Below are 8,419 nucleotides of genomic sequence, written 5' to 3' on the forward strand. Positions count from 1 at the left end.
CGCCCGGGTCGCCGGCGGGAAGGCGCTGCAGCGGCCGCGGCGACAGTTACGAGGACCCGCGCGCGCCCAGCTCCGGGGTGCAAGCAGGGGCAACACAGGCAAAGTCAGAGGGAGAACCCCGCCGCCCCACGGCTCTGCGCCGAGAGGAGCGGAGCAAGGGCAGAGCGAAGCAGTGCAAGAAGAGACGGCTGGAGCCCGCGGCGAGACCCGGGTGCGCGGGGCTCGGGACCAGCACCAGCTCCGGCCGCCGCCGCCGTCCTGCCCCTCCCCTCCCGCGGAGCCTGACTTCACTCCGCCGGCCGTGCGAGCCGGGCGTAATTCACACTTTGCAGCCGCGGACCCTGCGCCAACCACGGCCGCCGCCTGCGTGACGTCACGACGCCGCGCCGCAGGCCCCGCGCCGCCGCAGCGCCCTGGGAGTCGGGCTCGCAGCGAAGGGGGTCAGCCGCCTTCCTCCTGTTCCGCATCCTGCAGCTCGGTCATCGTCCCTCCCGCCGCGCACCGCCCTCCTCCCCCAGCGCTCTCCCCTGTCTGCCCCCCACCCACGGCGCGTGCGCACGAGGCCCCGCCGTGTGGGGCATCCCACTTAGCGCTAAACTTGGGTTCGAGCGCGCCGAGGGTGTGGGGAGGGCTCAGCCTACGCGGGAGGCGCGATTCCGGCCCTGCGACCTCAGAATCCCACAGCACGCCGCGCAGTCGCAGCGCTCATCCCTGACCGCGGGGTCACCGCCGTGTTTCCCTCCTTGAATTCCCATTCTTGGGCTTCGCGCGGGACCGCTGCGGCAGTGACGTCAGCGGGCCGCGCGGGCCCCGTCCTCCCGGGTACGTCACTGCCAGTCCCTCCGCGGGACCGGGCTTGGGCGCTCCCCTAGCAGGTGCGGGCCCTGGGTATGTCCCCGGCCGCGCGGAGAATCGGGGAGCCGAGGATGCGGGAATGAGGAAGGGGCGAAGAGGTGGAGGGAAAACACCGACACCGAGAAAGAAAAAGTGAGAGCGTGCACTGGAAAAAATGAGAAAGAAAAGATATTGAGAAGACAAAGGAGAAAAGGAGACTACCCTCTTACAGAAAGTGTTTTTGTTTGTTGGCTTTAATTTTTAGAAAGCAGGAGAATGTCAAGAGCTTTTGACCTAGTTGGTAAACTGGATATGTAATTTGCAGATTCATTTTGTCACAATTCTTTTTAAACAAAGCTTTTCAGCTGCAACCCATTGTTTCAAATGCATTCCAGCCTCTAGGACTTCAGTCGGAACAAGTTCTCCCCCGCTGGCAAAATTGTTAATTTGACTGCTCTCAGGGCACCCACTCTTCCACTTATTATGACTCGCCACTGGCCAGGTGGATAGTACTGCATAGCCATTACTGATCAGAGCAGGAATCAAATGCTCATGATCCCATAAATCAACGAAAGTCTGCAAGACCTTTTATCTTTCCATGGCATCTGGTTTTTTTATATCAAAACTTTCTCCTCCGTTGCTATTTTTCGACTTGTCTGTTTTCTACTATTAAAAGAAATATAACTTCTCCAGTGGTTTCATGGATTTTTTTCTTCACTATATAGTAAACTCCCCTTTACTGCAACAACTGGCCCAACCCATCTTTGAAAACCTACTGACCTCCCTCAACATCTAGTAGACGTATTGAGCCTTTACTGTATGCTTAGGATTAAGTGGAACACTTTCTCCTATTTACTTCTGACAAAACCCCATGAGGTAATAGTGTTTAAATTGAAACTAGGCTCAGGGAAACAACGTGCACTAGATCTTATACAGATAAGTGACAGAACGAACTGCAAATAATGTCTGAATTTTGTGTACAACCAACCACCCAGAAGGTGGTATTGGTGTGATGTAAAACAGTATATGCCAAATAACTACACCACATTTAATAATATCTAAGAGACTCAGTTCGATTAAATCATTTAATAAGACTTAGGGCACTAACTAAACAATGCATCTCTCCTTTCAGCAGAGTGGGGAGCTAACATTTACTATGCATCCAATGTGAGCCCATAGGTATTTTACATATAGTGTTTAACCCAACCCTACATAATAGCCACACAAGTAAACATGTGCTCCCAATTCTACAGATGGGGAGTCAGGTTCCAAGACCATAAATCATGTGTGCCACTGAATTCTGTTCTGTGTGATTTCAGAGCCATGTATTTCTACCACACCATGAGCTATCTCAAGACCAGAATTTCATCCATCTATCATCTATCTACCAAGAGAGAGGTGGGTTGATTTGCTGCACATGTTCCTCATCCAGGACATGGAAGCTGAAGGAGCTGCAGGCTCGACGGCCGCCCTGTGCCAATGAGGTGAGTCAGCAGATCGTGGTCAAACTTGCGGTAGCGCCTGGGACCCTGCATGGACCTTCCAGGTGTAATGGCTGGTGCTTCACTTACACTTCTTAAATCTTTTGCAAATTTCTATTGTGGCCAACCAAAATCAAAATCATAAAAGGAAGAGAATTCTGGTAAATATAGTTCCAGCTCAGCTATATTGCAGGTATAAACCACCCTGGTCCAACTCTCGTCTGGGGTTCTTTTAATTGTGTTTAATTTTCAGATAAAGACCACAGCAAAATCATGCGTAGTCCATATAATGCAACTATCTCATATAACCCAGAACAGCTCCTTCCCTCCCAAAAGACAAGAATCTTTAAGCAATGCTCATTCTTCTTGATGAGTCACAGTATCCCTTTGATAGTTTATAACTTAAATATTAAGATATAAGGTTATCCACTATTAACACATCTTAGGGGAAAGAGGGGAAGAATAATTGCTTAATATACTGTGCACAAATATATTCATACTAGAATGAAGGGAAAATGATCATAACTGTTATAGTCCTTGTATCTGCAATTGGCAACATGATCATAATTACTATTTATAACTACTTTCTTTTTCTTCCATTATCTGTTTTATATCCCCTAAGCCTTTGGCAAGAATCTCAGATGATAATGGTTCCTTGCCTTGAGGGGCAACCCAAACCTTCATTCCTGAAGAATCTGGGCCATTAAAGGTCCTACTTCTATTGTGTTGTATTTTGCCATTAACTCATATCACAGAATATGCAAGTACTAAGTACTAAGAGGCACCTCTCAATTATCTCCTGCATTCCAGGCATACTCCTCCTTTCTTCAATTGTGTAGCAGCAATTCAAAATCTCCTTAATAGTCAAGATCCATAATTCCAGGCAGTACAGTAGCCTCTTTGCATGTTGTTTAAATAGCATAAAGATCCCCAAATGGTCAAGTGGCAGTCTCAACTCCAGTTTAACTGAGCTATTGCTGTGTACCCGGGTGAAAGCATTCTTTCTGGGGACTAAGACCTCTGGACCAGAAGAGCCCAAAGTTTCAGGAATGGGAAGCAAAATTCTGCATGTGACTCACTAGGTGTAAAAGTGAGAGGATCTACCTGGTTCTACCTCTTGATTCCTGGACCATGGATCTATATTTAGATTTAGAACATATGCCAAAACCTAGGGAATATTATCCTAGCCCCACAAGGTGTTGTTACCCAGGTAGAGCAATTATTGAGTCTTCAAAAGGTCTTTCCAATGTTGCAACATGGATGAACCTTGAAAATAAGCTAAACGAGGAAAGCCAGATACAGAAAGCTACATATTGTATGATTTCATTTATATGAAATGTCCAGACTAAGCAAACCATAGAGACAGAAAGCCAATTAGTAGTTGCCAGGGGCTGGAGAGAGGAAAGAATAGAGAGTGACTGCTTAATGGGTATGGGGATTTCCTTTTGGGGTGATGAAAATGTTCTGGAACTCGATAGTGATGATTACGCAACACTGTGAATGTACTTAATGCCACTGAATTTTACACTTTTAAATGGTTAAAATAGTAAATTTTTATCACAATAAAAAGAAAAAGGCCATTCAATCATCCAGTCAGACCTACTCCAGGGTAATAGACAACGTAATAAGACCAGTGAATTCCATGAGCATGAACCCATTGCTGCCTTTATTTTCTGTAAAATGTGTTTCTTGTTTAAAATTAATGCTGTGTGGAATATCATTAAGTTGACTGAAGCATTAATATTATATATTAATATATTAATATTAAAATAGTAAGCTATTTAAGACTGTTTTAAAGTCTTTGTCTATTAAGTGTGATGCGTGTGTTTCTTTGGGCTGGTTTCTGCCATTTTATTTTCTTCCTTTGAATGTGTCATGTCTTCTTGTTTCTTCATATGCTTTGTCATTTTGTTATTATTGTTGTTAAACATTGTGCATTTGAAAAAACAGCCACCTTTCCCAGTCTTTGTGGACTGGCCCTGTACCAGGGAAGTGCTTCTTCATTAATTAGCTGAGCTTAGATTCTAAGCTTTGGGGTCAGCCCAAGGAGAAATCTTAAGATCTTTTTAGGTATATTTACTGAGCACACATCTTGCCTGGGCCCATGTATGGATGTTTTGATTTCCCTGTGTACACGGCTGCTTTGAAATGTCCTAGTATCCCAAGGTGTCTCTCTTTGGGGCCCCCACTCATAATCTCTTATCCCAGGTGTCTGTGGGTCATCTCCTTTCAGTTGTCCTGAGCAGCTCTCATTGCCCCTTCCTGGTTGAGATCCAAGTTAAACCAAAAAGATCAGTCCTTCAGGCAACTCCAGGTAGGTTAAAATGTTGAATATAAGACCTGCTCTGCTCCCTCTGGCTTGTAGTTTTCTTTTTTGTACTTTTTTTGTTTGGCTTTGGTGTTAGGGTAATACTGGTTTCATAAAATGAGCTGGGAGATAAACCTTAACGTCTGTTTTCTGAGAGAGTTTACATGCAAGTGTTATTATTTCTTCCATAAATGTCTGATAGGATTCACCAGTAAGACTCTCTGTACCAAGAATTTTCTTTTGTGGAAGATATCAAATTTTTAATTCAGTTTCTTTACTTGATAAAGCTTATAAAGTAAGCTCTATATATTACCCCCAAAGAGTCCCCAAGTTATATCTCCAAAATGTTACAAGTGGTGGGATTATGATTTTTCCTTTTCTTTTACAGTAATTTGCCAAACTTTTTAAGATAAACATATATTTTATTTGCTAAATTTTCTAAGATAAACATTTATAACAAAAATTTGGTAAATATACAAACTATGAGTAAAAGTGTTTACAATGCAGTGATGAATGTTTAATTAAGTAAAGAGCAAATGAAGGAAAATTTCACCTGAGGGTTGGTTGCTCTAGATTATTTTGTAACTCAACACTAATTGACAAGCACCTTCCATGGTGATACACTAATGAATAATCAGTCAGAGGACTTCTGGCTAAACACAGCAGATTACATAACATGCATTCATCAACCTTTCCTCCCCAATGGTACTAAATGACTTTGAGAGAAGAAATTAAGGCATGAACCCAGAAGAATAAAGAGAAAAGAAGGGGAAATGAAAACTGACAAGTTTAGCTTTTAGAACCTGAAGGTGGGTGTACAAGTCATACATGTCTTAGCAGAACAGAAGGCTAAAACCTAAGTTTACAAATCAGGAGGAATACCTCTGGTCAATTCCTGTTTCAAAGATCCAGAGTAATCTCAGAAATTAGAGGCCCCAACTGTTTTGGAAGGCATGTCGTAAAATTTCACTAGAATGGAGACAAAAATAAGAACTTAAAATCTTCTTGAAAATAAATTGAAAATAAAAACATGTTACTTACAAAGGACCATGGATCAGAATGGCAAAAACCATCTCAACAACAAAGTAGGAGCTAGTAGACACATGTCCAGGATTTTTGCTGTAAGCATGTTTGCCATAGACATCTTTGCCACAGCATTTTTGCCACATAACTAATTGGCCATCAGGTAATTTCACCATCAAAGATAAAATAACAAAAAATAAAGGAGGGACATTAAAAAGGACATAATGAAACAAAACATTAATAACAAAATTTAAAAGACTTGTGAAAAATGAAACTACATTGTCTTGGAGGTCTTTCGTTCATAGTATTATAGCTTTTTTTTTTTTGCTTGATTCTCTCATTTCACTCAGAACTTTTTTTCTTTTTTGCTACGATTTCTTCTTTAATTAAGACATTAGTTTCCAACTAAAGAATCAATAATTAACATTCTCGATGACTTATAAATCAGTAGCTGCCTCTTTTATATTTGTTATAGAGCAGTGAACTTTTGGTTTTGTTGGGTGAGAGATGAGTATGCTAACTGAAGGATTAGTAAACATAAGTTATCATTTTCTAGTATCATGTGCAATCTGGCTTTACGTGTACCTTTGCTATCTGGCTTTATGCGTGGTGTTATCATCCACTATTTTAAGACCACCATGTCTACTCCTCATGTATAGACCATTATGAGGGCTAAGATTTATATAATATAAAGATAAGAGTACTGTGAGAATGGAGAAAACCAAACTGACAATTTGCTTAAATACATTAAGTCTGCCAAATGTAAACCAAACTGTCAGTTATTTTATCTTTCATGGTGATATTGCCTTATGCCCAATTAGCTGTGCTGTGAAAATGTTTGCAGCAAAGATGTTTACAGTGAAACACCTAGAACCAGGGGACAATGATACAAAGCCTTCAAAATTGTGAAGGAATTTGATTTCCCATCTAGGAATCTGTATACCTGGCTATATATCTATTTAAGGTATGACGATGGAATAAAGATATTTTCCATACATTGAAGAACTCAAGGATTTAGCTTGTACCTTTTCTCAGGAAATGAGGGAGCAAACCAAAAAAGGTAAATATTGGGACCCAGGCACTGAGAGCTCCAACACGGGAGAGAGGGAAAGGGAGGCCCCAGAATGATAGTTCCCAGGTCACAGCCACAAAGAAGACCTAGAGAGAAACAAGCAATATGGGAGCAGGGGTATGGAGTTTACAAGATGACACTGAGCGATGGCCTGAAGAAGCTGAACATAGTGACAGAAGCTCTGGCAGAGTTTGGGAATAAATTTATTATTACTATATAGAATTTTAAGCTAAAAAAAAAAGGATTCAATTACTAACACCAAGGAAAAAATGTTGTAAAAGAAAATAAATATAATCATCATATATCATATGGCTATTCTATAAACAGTTGCATAGTCACAATAATATAAGCTCCAAATATCGATTTAACAAAAGTATGGTGTTACAACTAACTATACTGAGAGGTGGAAGAGTATGAAAAGTGCATTTGTTGGGTAGTATTAGAAAGCAAAAATTTCATCTTCCACAGCATAATATTAATAAGTAACATCTAAAATTGAGGTGAGAGTTAATAATATGGAGCTAAATATTATGAGGAACAACTAAAACCAGTGAACGTTCTTGTCTCAGCAGAACAGGAATTGGTAGTGTCAAGATGTAACAAGAGGCTGCTAGATTTATTATAACATAGAACTTTTGAACTCTAAAAACTATGTACATATATTATTTTTCTCATTAAAATAATTGCAGTGGGTTGAATATGTTTCCCAAAAGATATACTGAAGTCTGAACTCTTGGTACCTATGACTTTATTTGGAAATAGGGTCTGTTTTGCACATGTAATCAAGTTAAGACAAGGTCACACTGGATTAGGGTGGGCCCTAGATCCTGCAACTGGTGTCTTTATAAGAAGAGAGAGATTTGGAGGCCAGCAAACAGGAAGAAAGCCATGTGAAGACAAAGACTGAGATCGAAGTGATATGTCTACAAGCCAAGGAACACCACGGATTGTCAAAAATCACCAAAAGCTAGGAGAGGGGCATGAAAAAAATTATTTTCTAGAGATTTCAGAGGGAGCATAGCATTGCCAGCACCTTGATTTTGAACTTCAAAACTTAAGAACTGTGAGAAAATAAGTTTCTGTCATTTTAAGCCACACAGTTTATAGTAATTTGTTACAGCAGCCCAAAGACACTGATACAATCATGTTTCTCAATTTCTGTGTATCTTAATTGAAGCAGGACATGTTTCACAGAGGGTCAGTTCTTCTAAATTCATTTCCACGCTTGAAGTAAAAAAAAAATCAACAAAAACTAATCAAATTAGCTGGTTTTTCTTTAGGGCACAATATAAAAACCATCTGTTCAATTAAGGGATGTGGGAGGACTGGCAAATGTGAAACAAATTTCGATCTCTAGTTATAAATATTTAAGTGTATGCCTGTCTGAGGTTTACTTTCTATTTTAAAAATACTGTTCTCTCTTGCTATCTCTGAAGAACAGTCATAAAGAAAAAGGGCCCCGCCCCGCACAATAACAGCATAAAATGTTGAACTGAATGAGTATTACTCAGAACAGCAAAATCGTTTACACTAGACCTGAAAACTGATTACTAAACATTTTTTTCCAACTATCAAGTATCTGAACGTGTTAACTATCTTTTTTTCAGTTCATTTGTTTTATTAACCCATATACAATTACTTGTCTTCCAGTTTGTTGAAGCAATAAGTCAGACAACATTTGCCACAATAATGTCTGTCAAA

The sequence above is a fragment of the Pteropus alecto genome, unplaced genomic scaffold (assembly GCF_000325575.1).
Source record: "Pteropus alecto unplaced genomic scaffold, ASM32557v1 scaffold87, whole genome shotgun sequence".
In the NCBI taxonomy this organism is placed as follows: Eukaryota; Metazoa; Chordata; class Mammalia; order Chiroptera; family Pteropodidae; genus Pteropus; species Pteropus alecto.